The 12,724-nt window shown below is 44.5% G+C and overlaps 1 protein-coding gene across 3 annotated transcripts in view; it reads left to right on the forward strand.

The window, feature by feature from the left end:
- The first annotated feature begins 11,046 nt into the window (after window positions 1-11,046).
- The window catches only part of SSX2IP (SSX family member 2 interacting protein), a 34,690-nt gene continuing 33,012 nt past the window's right edge, over window positions 11,047-12,724 (forward strand). The window contains exon 1 of one of the 3 annotated variants that reach the window (XM_003784191.3): window positions 11,047-11,254. The gene's annotated coding sequence lies outside the window, so the exon portion shown is untranslated. The remainder of the gene's footprint in view (window positions 11,255-12,724) is intronic. The other 2 variants (XM_012801763.2, XM_023509850.1) reach the window with 2 other exon arrangements.

Consider the following 12,724-nt stretch of genomic DNA (forward strand, 5'->3'; position numbering starts at 1 on the left):
AGGTTATAGAAAACTCTTCCTTAAAATTCTTGAGCAAAAGTCTGGTTTTGAAGGATGACAGGTAAAACTCTCTTAGGGAAATCCAGCGTATCTTTCTATTTAGAATAGATAAATGATAAGGAAATCATTTGTTCTACAAAAACATTACTCTTCATACAAAAAGTTTTATCACAGTTTTTTAAACGTCTAGCTTCACTAATACCTTTAGAATATGATTTGATTTATAAATACATTATATACACATGACATTTTCTGGAACTAGCGAAAACCATGGGATGGTGTCCTGAAAATTTCAGAACAGCTGTAAATCATCCTGTGAAAAATTATTTTTCTGATGTGCTTTAATTTTTTTCCTGGCCCAATTAAATTAGCAAAGAAAGAAAGTATTATTCAGAAAAATGTTCATATCTTATATATTTTTATAATACAAAGCATAAACAATCCCACTTTTTTCCTATTTCTAATTTAACTACTCCATTCAGTTAATACTTTGTAAATAAATTCTATATTTCATTGTTTACTGACTATTTTTGCTCATTTGACTGTTTCCGTTTGTGAAAATTAAGCATTTTGTTGTTGTTGTTGTTGTTTGGGGGAGATTTGGTTGTTTTTTTTTTTTTTTTTTTTGAGACATAGTCTCACTATGTTGCCCTCAGTAGAGTGCTGTGGCATCACAGCTCACAGCAACCTCAAACTCTTGGGCTTAAGCGATTCTCTTACCTCAGCCTCCCAAGTAGCTGGGACTACAGGCACCCACCACATACCCGTCTATTCTTTTGTTGTTGTTGTAGATGTCACTGTTGTTTAGCAGGCCTGGGCTGGATTCAAACCTACCAGCCCCGGTATATGTGGTTGGTGCCCTACACTGATCTATGGGCCCTGAGTCACTTAAGCATATTTTTACTAATAAAATGCAATATCATACCCTCAGGTCACTTCATGAGAGTTCTTTCTGCAGTGAACTATCAGATAGGATGCTTTGGGCTACAAGTAATACACAACCTAAATAACAGAGTCTTAGAACACTAAGCATTTATTGTTTACTAAACGGAATACCCAGAGGAAGGTGATCTCAGGCTGGTTTGGGAGCTCAGGCATATCAACATGGCCCCAGGTGGCTGAGCCAAGATTTCAGGCCAGGTGATCTAACTCAAGTGCCTGTGACACACTCTAGTTCTTTCCTCTAGCACTTATACTGTCACTATTCCGTCTTCTTAGGAAACTCTGAGCTCCAATTGAGGAAAGAGAGCTTTGCTTACCTCATATTCTTCAGTGTTTGACACCTAGTAATCAATAAATACTCATTAAATCATTGAGGTCAATTGCAACGGAGGGGGACTAGGACTAAATGGGATAGAAGGGTTCTCAGGCATAGAATTAAATCAGTGCAAACTATTCAAGATAGTGTGTGTTGTCTAGTTTTTAAACAGATTTGAGTATAACCGGAAAACACTTTGGTCAGTTTTCATCCCCCACTTTCTTGGTGCATCTTTGTTGGCTGGGTTTAAATTTGCAAGTTTAGAAAAGGAGACTGAGCTACATAGCTCTGCCTGAGAAAGGTTTAGAGAAGTGGTTCTCAACCTTCCTAATGTTGCAATGTATTTTCATTGTTAAAAAGGGGTTACAGGCTCAGCGCCTATAGCTCAACCAGCTAAGGCGCCAGCCACGTACACCTAAGGTGGCGGGTTCGAATCCCCAGCCCGGACCCGCCAAACAACAATGACGGCTGCAACCAAAAAATAGCCGGGCGTTGTGGCGGGCGCCTGTGGTCCCAGCTACTTGGGAGGCAGAGGCAAGAGACTCGCTTGAGCCCAGGAGTTGGAGGTTGCTGTGAGCTGTGATGCCATGGCACTCTGCCCAGGGGGACAGCTTGAGGCTCTGTCTCAAAAAAAAAAAAGGGGGGGGTTACAACACACAGGTTGAGAACCGCTGGGTTAGAGGCCGACTCTGTAGTCAGCAAGGTTAGCTCTGTGTGTGTATGTGCATGTGTGTGTGTGCATGTGTGTGTGTGTGTGTTTACTGGAAGGGAAGAGGGGATTGAGGAAAGGCAAGGTGGCTGGAGGAGAGATTGGAGAGGAAATATGTTTGGTGGTGATGTTTTAAAACATGAAGTTTTATAGGCTATTTAATGAGATGTCCCACAAATTTATAATAACATTATAATAGTCATATAAAGCTTGGATACTAAAGAAGACAGTTTGTGTGAAGAACTTGAGTTAACATGGTTTAAGCGTTACATCAGAATTTAGGACTGTCCTCCTGAATGTTCAAAATAATTACCTACTGGGCATGTGTATATGTATGTATACACACAAACCCATGTTTTCTGCACATGCACACAGCATTCACTAAAGGTGGTAAGTTTCTCTCCTGGAAATAAAGTTTGAAAACTACTCTGGTTGGTACATAACCACATTTCTACGATAGTATCTTATCAAAAGCTCGAGTGATTTATGTATTGCTAAGTTTTGCATAGCATATTTTAAAATTAATAAATCATTTTTAGTACAAACAAAGAGTTGGGGGTCAAAGTGTTAGCGCTTGACAAATTCATCAGGTGTTCTTACTCAGGGCGCTTTCAAAAGAACTCCTAGGGCAAAACACTCAGCAGATCAGACAAAAATCCAGAGCACAAGAATGGAACGTGCAGGAGAAGGGAACCCCCAGGCATTTGTCTGCTGATCTGTGTTTGTGAGTGACAGGGTGGGGTGGATGGGATGTGGGTAATGGCAGGAGGGAGGAGAGGCAGTCTGCTTTTCTGGGGATTTTCACCTGGGTAGAGGTGGGAACAGTGAACAGTGGTGGTCTGTTTTTCCTGCAGACTCAGCCAGCACTTTGTAGGTGACCCGCACTGTCATTTCAAATACTGCTACTACTAGCTTAAATCCAAACGGATTGTCTAGAAATGAGCCATCTCTGGAGATGCAGCAGGATACAGAGAATCACTGGGATGACCAGATGAGTCAAGCTCAGCTAAGTCTAAGGCCACATTTTAGAAGTCAGAGGGCGGAGCTGGGGGTCTGGTCTCTGTGCTTCTTTAATTTGTAGGACTACTGCCAGGTTTGCAGGATGAAGACGACCCCCAGGCCCTAGACCACTTTCTCCTCTTCTGTGGAGTATTTGCTGATAATTCTAGCCCAGTAGGAGGAGGATAAAGTCTCTTGGTCCTTGGACTGCGTCCCACACTGTTTTGCAGTTAATTATAAACAGCCTTAAATTGATCTTGAGAAGAAAACGAGGCTGAGGATTTGAAAGTGCCTCACGTGGTACCCAGCGAGACTTACATTATCCATCCTGTCATCTCCAAAAGGTAGTCCTGGCCAGAACAGAGGATCAGTGAAAGCTGAGGTGACTCAACCCATCTTCTCATCTGTTACAGCACACAGGCCCTCACAAGAAATGTTCTCCACCAGATCCAGAAATTGTTCCTGTTGTTGAAGTAACCCATATGGTATGCATTGCAGAACAGCGCCTTTATAAATTGGTTCTTATTATCCTAATCTGAATATCAGCTATGTGGCTTGAGGGCCCACTGAGGTATTTGAAACATTGGTTTCTGAGGAACCCTGGTGAGTAAAATAAGGGGTGGGTTATTAACTTAATACATACTTTATTTATTTAGGTTTTTTTTTTTGGTTTTTTTTTTGCAGTTTTTGGCCAGGGCTGGGTTTGAACCCACCACCTCCGGCATATGGGGCCAAGACCCTACTTCTTTGAGCCACCGGCACCGTCCATTAACTTAATACATACTAAAGTCAGAACCTATTTATTTCAGCAGAGTTAGAATATTTTAAAATCACCATAATACATATTCGTAAAAATTCATGTACACAGAAATTAATAAAATAAAAAACAAATGTTCCTTTCCTCTTTTTGCCTCCCTCCCGGTCTCACGATGCACGGTTTGGTCACCAATCCTCAGGTGCGGGCACAGGGCCGCTGGGGCTGCAGAAGTGAACATAACTGATGGGGTCCCTGCCTTCCCGGGGCTTATGTTTTAACAGGAACAGAAAGACCACAAGCGAGGAAACAAATAACAGGAAACCAAGCCCTCGGAGGTTGCTTTCCGTATGGAGGTGCGATCCGAGTGATGAAAAAGAATCAGAGTCTTGTGCCTCTATAGGAAGGGGCTTCCAAGCAGACTGAATGACAAGTACAAAGAGCCAGAAAACAGAAAGGGAGCCACCATGGCTGGCACTTGGTGCACCACGGCAAGAGTTCTGAGCGGATCCAGATCCACTGGGTAGGACTGGGTGGGAAGTTCAATTTCCTACTAAATACAATGAGAGGCTATTAAGGCTCATAAAGTCAGATGTGTGTGTTGGGGGTGGAGGTGAGAGCTGATTTTCATTTTTGAAAGACAACTCTGCATAGTTGTGGCGGGGCAAAGATGGACGTCATCAGACAGGTTGGAAGAAAGTCATTCACACAGACACTTACAGAAATAAATAAATAAATAAATATACATATTATTTTTAACACAAAATAGTGACATCTAGTACTTATTCTGGACTTTGTGTACATTTTTACAACTCCTCTTTGAAATGGTGTTCTGAATCAGTCTGTCTTAGAAAATCAAACACATTTTGTTTTTTGACCTTTCCCTCAAATGCACTGAACTCAGTGGGAACACACAGGTTGGTAACGTTAACATATTTCTGTAGAATGTGTTCATCAGACTTGGCTCTGAATGACTTTTGGATTGTCCCCCAAATCAGATGTATTCTCAAAGAAAAACTTATTTTCAACAAATTCAGAGCCTGCTGTTGTGGTACCTTTGAGCAGCATCCTTGGAATGCGTATACAGTCTGCTAAGACGCTTACTTTGAAATGGAAAGCACTTAATGGAATTTATACATTTATTTAGTCACCAAATGATTATTGATCACCAATCACAAAGTACCAGGCACTGTCCCAGGCACTGGGGTTACATTAATGCACAAAGCAGACAAATCTCTTTTCTAATTGGACTTACCTTCTAGTGGAGGGAGGTAGACCAAATAATTAAAAAACAATCAAAATAAGTAAATTATATATTATGGTTGAAGATTGTGTAACAGTAAGGTTAAGAGAGATTTGCAAAGCTGGAAAGGGGTTCCAATTTTAAGTAATGTTGTCATGTTGGGTTTCACAAAGATAGTAACATTTGAGCAGACTTGAAAGGGGAGAGGTGAGTAATATAGACACTAAGGGGAAGGACATACAGAGGGAACAGCCAGTGCAAAGTTCCTGGGGCAGGAATGTGCCTGTCAAGGTAGAGCCACAGAGAGGTGGCTAGTGGTTAATTGAGTGGTTAGTTTGCAGAGTTGAAGGACATGAGGCCAGAGAGGAAAAGGAGTAGAGGGCAGGTTGTAAGAACCTTGTAGCCATGGTAGGAATTTTTGCTTGAACACTGAGCAACGGGAGCCAAAGCAGAGAAGTATCACAATCTGACTTGTGTTTTAGAATAAATTCTCTGGCCATTATGATACAGATTACAAAGGAGCAAAGGTAGATGTTTTGATGTGTTTTGGGAAACAACAGAAGTATCAGCAAAAGTTCAGAGTTACCTCCCCTTAACCTTGAACAAGAGAAAAGAGCAAAGCATTTTTAAAAAAAAATTCCAGATTACATCTTTCCTCTTTATCTTTCCTTACCATACAAAGTTCTATTAAGGCTAATTTCTTTCAATTCAGGGCAAAAAAATGGCCTCAGACTATTTCAGGCTACAGCTAAATTGTTTGTTTTGTCCCCTATATCAGTGGAGATCTTCTCGGTTGCAGGTAACTAAATATCTGACCCTGAATGGCTTAAGGAAGAGGCTATTCACTCTCTCATACGATGAGCAGTCTGGAGAGATGCAGAACCAGGGTGGGTTAATTTAGCCACTCCGTAACATCTGGGTTCCCGGTGGCCTTGCCTGTACAGGTATACCTTGGAGATATGGCAAGTTGCTTTTGGATCACTGCAATAAAGCAAATATCACACAAAATTTTATCTTCTCTGAGCATGACTTCTAAGTCACTATACTGTGGCTTATAAGGATTATGTGTGCAAAAGGATTATGTATAAAAAAGCAACGTATGGACCCTAACTTAAAAATACTTTATTGCTAAAAAGGGCTAATGATCATTGGAACCATTAGTGAGTTATCATTTTCCTGGCTGATGTTGATGGCTGCTGACTGAGCATGGTGGTAGGTACTGAAGGTTGGGGTGACTGTGGCAATTTCTTAAAATAAAACAATGAAGTTTGCTTCATTGATTGATATCTCTGTGGTATGTGATATTGTTTGATTGCATTTTATCTACAGTAGTACTTTTTTTCAAAATTGGGGTTAATCCTCTCAAATACCTGCAGCTGCTTTATCAACTAAATCTATGGAATATCGTAAATCATTGGTTGTCATCTGAACAATGTTCATAGCATCTTCACCAGGAGCAGATTCCATCTCAAGGTGTCATTTTCTTTGCTCACCCATAAAAAGCAGCTTCTTCTTTGTTCAAGCTTTATCATGAGAATGCAGCAATTCAGTCACAGCTTTAGATTTTACCTCTAAGTCTAGTTCTCTTGCGATCTCTGCAGTGACTTCCTCCACTGAAGTCTTTAACCTCTCAAAGACATTCATGAGAGTTGAAATCAACTTCTTCTAAATTCCTGTTAATGTCGATATTTCAGCCTCCTCCCCAAATCATGAATGTTCTTACTGGCATCTTATGGAATCTAGAACTTCTCCAGAAGATTTTCGACTTACTTTGCTCAGATCAGAGGAATCACTATCTATGGAAGCTACAGCCTTATGAAATGTATTTCTCTGCTTTCTGAACATGTTTCCAAAGAAAAAAGGAAAATAAATGTGTTTCTCAAACAGTAAGACTTGAATCTTAAAATTACTCTTGATTCATTAGCTGCAGAAGGGATGAGGTGGTAACAGGCATGGAAATATCACTTTCCTTGTACATCTCTAGTAGCAAGAACTCTAGGGTGACCAGGTACATTGTCAATAGGCAATAATGTTTTTAAAGAAATCTCTTTTTCTAAGCAGTAGGTCTCAACTGTGCGCTTAAAATAGTCAATAAACCAGCTCGGCGCCTGTGGCTCAAGCAGCTAGGGCGCCAGCCACATACACCTAAGGTGGTGGGTTCGAATCCCCAGTCTGGGCCCGCCAAACAACAATGATGGCTGCAACCAAAAAATGGCCAGGTGTTGTGGCGGGCGCCTGTAGTCCCAGCTACTTGGGAGGCTGAGGCAGGAGACTCGCTTGAGCCCAGGAGTTGGAGGTTGCTGTGAGCGTGATGCCATGGCACTCTACCCAAGGGGATAGCTTGAGGCTCCGTCTCAAAAAAAAAAAAAAATAGTCAATAAACCATAAAGCTGTAAACAGATGTGCTGTCATCCAGGCTTTGTTTTTTCCATTTACAGAGCAAAGGCAGAGTTGACCAAGCATAACTTTTAGGGGCCCTAGGATTTTTGAAATGGTAGATGAGCATTGTCTTCAACTTAAAGTCACCAGCAGCGTTATCCCCTAACAAGGTCAACCTGTTCTTTGAAGCACTGAAACCAGGCACTGACTTCTCTCTATATCCTAGGTGGCATCTTCTTCCAATAGAAGGATGTTTTGCTTACATTGAAAATCTGTTGTTCAGGGTAGCTGGCTTTATTGATTATCTCAGCTAGACCTTCTGGATACCTTGCTGCAGCTTCTACATTGGCACTTGCTGCTTTACCTTGCACTCTGCTAGCTTCTTCTCAGCTTCCTCATCTCTCTCGGCCTTCAGAGAATTGAAAGTTAGTGACCTAAGGCTGGGCATGGTTGCTCATGCAGTAATCCTAGCACTCTGGGAGGCCGAGGTGGGTAGGTTGCTTGAGCTCAGGAGTTCAAGACCAGCCTGAGCAACAAGGAGACTCCCTAAAAGAAAAAATAGTGGGTGTTGTGGCAGGCACCTGTAGTCCATGCTACTTGGGAGGCTGAGGCAAGAGGATCACTTGAGGCCAAGAGTTTGAGGTTGCTGTGAGCTATGATGCCACATCACTCTACCAAGGGTAATAAAGTGAAACTCTGTCTAAAAAAAAAAGAAAAAGGAAGGGAGGGAGGGAGATGTAGGGTCTTTCTTGGTTTTAGCTTAAGGGGATGTTTTGGCTTGTTTAGTCTTGTATCCAAACCACTGGAACTTTCTCCATGTCAGTAACAGGACTGTTTTGCCTCCTTGTCACGCATGTGTTCAAGGGAGTAGCACTTTTAATTCATGAACTTTCCTTTCACATTCACAACCTTGGCTGTTTGGTAGGAGAAGCCTACCTCTCAACCTATCCTGCTCTGGACATGCCTTCCTCACTAAGCCTAATCATTTCTACCTTTTGATTTGAGGCGAGGGACATGCGTCTCCTTTCTTCCCTTAAACAATAAGAGGCCACTGTAGCATTAGTTATTGGCCTGATTTCAATGTCATTGTGTCTCAGAGAGTAGGGAGGCCTGAGAAGAGGGAAAGAGACAGAGGAATGGAGGGACAATCAGTGGAGCAGTCAGGACACACACACATTTATTAAGGTCTCTGTCTTATAAGGCTGTGGTTTGTGGGGGCTCCCCCAACAATAGTAACATCAAAGGTTACTAATCCTAGAACACCATCGGAGATACAATAAAAATGAAAAAGTTTAAAATATGACACCCAACAAACGTCACACCAGAATGTGACACGGAAACACAGAGTGAGCACATGCCGTTGGAAAATGGTGCACACAGACTTACCTGATGCAAGGTTGCCACAAACCTCCAATTTGTAGAAAAAAACAGTAACAGTTTAGTGCAATGGAGAAAAGCATGATCAAACCATCTATGCCTATATTTTTCTTGCTTTCCTCCCATGGTTTTCAGATGTGCCAGCACAGCTCCAAATGTGCTGGCTCACTGGAAGATGGCCAAGGCAAGAAGGAAGGACAAGATTTCTCCCTGTGGACTCTCAGGATAAAACCCTTCCCCTGAAGCTCCCCATTCCCTACTTCTCATTCTGTACTGACCAGAATTAGGTCATATGCTGAGCCTTTCAACCAGTCACTGACAAAAAAGGACAGAATACCAAGATGGATTTAGTGGTTCTCAAAGTATGATCTCCAGAGGAGGGGTGTCCCTAAGACCCTTTCAGGGACTCTGCAAAGTCAAGTTATTTTTATTTTAACACTAGAACGTCACTTGTCTTTTTCACTGTCAGTTTCTCGAGAGAACAGTGGAGTTTTCCCTAAGCTACCTGAAATAGTGTAACAGATTGAATGAAGAAACAGATACAAAAATCCAAATTCCTTCTGCTAGACATTAATGATTTGTGCAAAATTTTAAAGTGTAATTCTTCCTATTAATTTCTTGGAAATATAAAAATGTGCTATTTGTGATAAATCATTTTTGTTCTTATTTACAATTATATTTTTACAAAGTTTTAAAATTTCTCAGTTTTAATTTCTAGTCTAATAAATATCAATAGATATAACCCATATAAACAAAAGCTCTTCTGAGTTCTCAATAATTTTATGAGCAGAAAGCGATCCTGAGGCTAAAAGATTGAGAGCCACTAGTTTATTCTGCCGGATCTGATTCATCCCCGAGGTTGCTGGGGGTGGAACTAAATTTTCTAGAGCTCACCTCAGTTTGACCCAAACTTAAAAATAGGACTGTTAGTGGTAAGGTCACAACAGGGTGGACCAGATGTTGCTATCAGATTGATTTATCTTAACTTTTCTAGCTAATCAAACAGTGAGTTCTCCCTTTTTGACTCCGGAGAGGTGAAATGGTCAAAATGAAGCCTTTAGTGCTATTTCAAAGAAAAACTGTCATATTAAAGTTGCTTCTTGAGATAGGAAGAGGTGTGGTATTTTAGTAGGTGGACAACTGAAATTTCAAAACTCCTCTTGGGAGCAGGAGTAACACCCAATCCCCAATAGTAGCCCGAGTTAGGGAGCACGGTAATCATTGGCAGTAATTGGTTTCTCCCAGCCACCTGTGCTAAAAGCCTACTTACAATGGGCCCTAACTGGGCTGTTGGGCTGTCGTCACCACGCTCAGCAACCTCCAGTGGGATTTCTGATCACTTTGGCCAAAGGTAAAGAAGGGGATTTCCTTGGGCCCTGAAGTTGTCACCATGACGTGCTCCTTCCCTTGCCTTGACTTTTCGTCCAGGATATGTGCGTGCAAACTGAGGAGTGCATCCCCTCCTCTCTCTTCAGTGTCAACAAAGTGCTCTCAGAACAGCTTAAAAATGTCAAATCTGCTTTTTTCCTTTAGAAAAATCCCTTGGGGGAGTACATTTTTGTGTATATAACCCAGCTCAGATGCCTGTGATTTCTCCATCTAATCTCGTTCCTTTCTCTGGCCCCTTTCCTTCCCTGGAGAATTTCAGGCTGACAGGGAAGGAGGTGGGGGAGAATCGGGCCTGACCCTGGCCACCATGAAGCAGGCATACGTTTTCTTTGCACATATTTGCTGAGTGGGTGTGGGGCATTTTTGCATAAACTTCCAGTTCCTGAGTGTCATTCCTAATCATTTTCCCTTTGCTTGTCTTCTGCCTAGGGCCATTTCTTTGCCCTAATTTTACATGTAACTTTCTTCTGCCCGGGTCGTTTGCATCTCCATTCCAGACCCTTAAACCTCCCTTCGGTTGGGCCTGACCTAATTCTGGGTGCTGGCTGTTTGGCAAAAGCACGTGGCTCCGAGAGCTTCAGTTTTGCTCCCAGAATGGGTATTTGCGTTCAGTGGGGCCCTGAAAACGTGCTCTAAAGAAGCAACAGCCCACCCGCCCCCGCACAGTCCTGGGCCCCGAACGCTGCAGGCGACAGGAGGGGGCGGGGAGCAAGGCCCGGCAGGGTGAATCACAGGGCGTAACAGGTGCCGCAGCCGCAGCTGCGCCCGCAGCGCACTCGGGCTCCGGGATAAGGTTTTCCTTTTCCCTGGGTCTTTCTGGAGCTGAGCAGGCGACTCCGCAGGCCCCCACCCGACCAATGCCGGCCGCGGTTGTTCAGCGCCTAGCAACTGGCGGAGCCAATAGGAGGCGGCTGGGCCCGGGGCGCCGGCGCGCGGGGGCGGGGTGGGAACCTGCGGAGGCCGGGAGGCGGCCGCAGGGGCGGGGCGGAGCCGGGCCAGGGGCGGGGAAGGCGGGAGCCCGCGGCGGAGGAGGGGCCGGCGGCGCGAGGCGCTGCGTCCCGGCGCGCCTGTGCTGGCCCTCGGGGCTGCGGGAGCCTGGCTAGGAAGCCGAGCGGTGACTCCCCGCCGCTCCCGGGGGCCGTGACGGTGAGCAGCCTCGCCCGGCGCCGGGGATTGTGACGCGTCCGGCGGGGAGGGGGCGAGCGGGGCCGGAGGGCCCCGGGCCGGCGGGCGCCGGCGGGGTGCGGGCTCAGAGGTGAGCGCCGGCACCTGGCTCGGCGCCCCGCGTCTCGGCCGCAGGCTCTGTATGCCGTTGGGGCCGTTGGAGAGTGCGGGCGGGTGCTGACTCGGGCCGCGCCTCAGGAGGAGGTGGGAGGTAGGTGCGGGCTCGCGGACCGCTCCTGCTGGCGTCCGTGTGGCGCTGCGCCCAGGGCAGGGCTCCGGCCCAGGGGTCCCCAAATCCTCCGCGGGATGGAGCGAGGGTGGAACCTGGTGTGGAATGACGAGCGGCGCCGAGGCGTGAGGGAGGCGGGCATGGCCAGTTTGGGTCTGCAGTGTCTTCCTTGCAGAGGCTGGGGGGCGCGCGGGGTGCGGCGATCTGTTAGCTCCAGCGGCCAGAGGCAGTCGTTAAAATGAGTTACTGGGTGGCCCGTGACCGCTGCAGAGGGAGAGAACCGCGATAGTGGTCTAATTACAATTCTCGGGGAAGAACTTACATCATCCAAGAGGCAGGCATGTGTGAAAATACTTTGGTTTAGAATTTTACAGTCAACTACAGTAAAAGGTTGTGAGCTCCCTGCACCCCTTTTGAGGCTATGTTAATCGCCCACTTTAGTCACATCGCTTGGGCCTAAAGAAATCTGCTTAATAATTTGCTCTCAGCACGTACAATATGGGTGTCTTCAGATTATAGGTCATTTCAGGTCCATAGTCCATAATTATGAATGCCAAACTGTCATCACCAGCAAAACTGATAAAGTTCTTGTTGAATCTGAGAGCCTTGAGATTTCCCTTTTCTGGGCCCTGTAATAAGTTAAAGGTTGGAAGAGGTACTCCTGGGAGGGCGGTTCAGAATGATGGGGACTTCTTCAACTTGCTGCACTCCCCTAAGAATTCAGATTAGAGTCTAGGCCTAGGGTCTAGAGGGAGGGTTGGCTTACTTGTGGAGTAGAGGAAAATTCTGGCAACCTTGTAACTTAATCCAGAACTGGAAAGGTCTGTGTGACTTAACATATTTAGGAGACTGAATAAAATTTGCAAAGAAACAGATCTAGAGAGAAAAATTCCTTTAAGGTTTAGGTCAAGCTGTCCTGAAATTTGGAAATTAGAGGTAGAGTTATGAACTTGGATCCAGTTGGCACAATTTACTCCATCTGATCCCTTATCTTAGAGCTGTCCTATTAGGCGTAGGAAATTTAGGCTGCTCATGCAAACATGTAAGAGAAGCTAATAACTGATTCCACACTCTGTTCTGCCTGCTGTCAATGAAAGTTTCTCAAACGATATGGTTCCTTGAGAATAGGGTTAGGAACTGGTAGTTAAAATTGTAGTCTCTTTTAGTGCCTGTCCCGGCCTTTTCAGCGGAGTCATTTTGTACCCTTCTTTCTCTTTTTCCAT

Source organism: Otolemur garnettii, unplaced genomic scaffold (assembly GCF_000181295.1).
Source record: "Otolemur garnettii isolate 467f Iridium unplaced genomic scaffold, OtoGar3 scaffold00010, whole genome shotgun sequence".
NCBI lineage: Eukaryota > Metazoa > Chordata > Mammalia > Primates > Galagidae > Otolemur > Otolemur garnettii.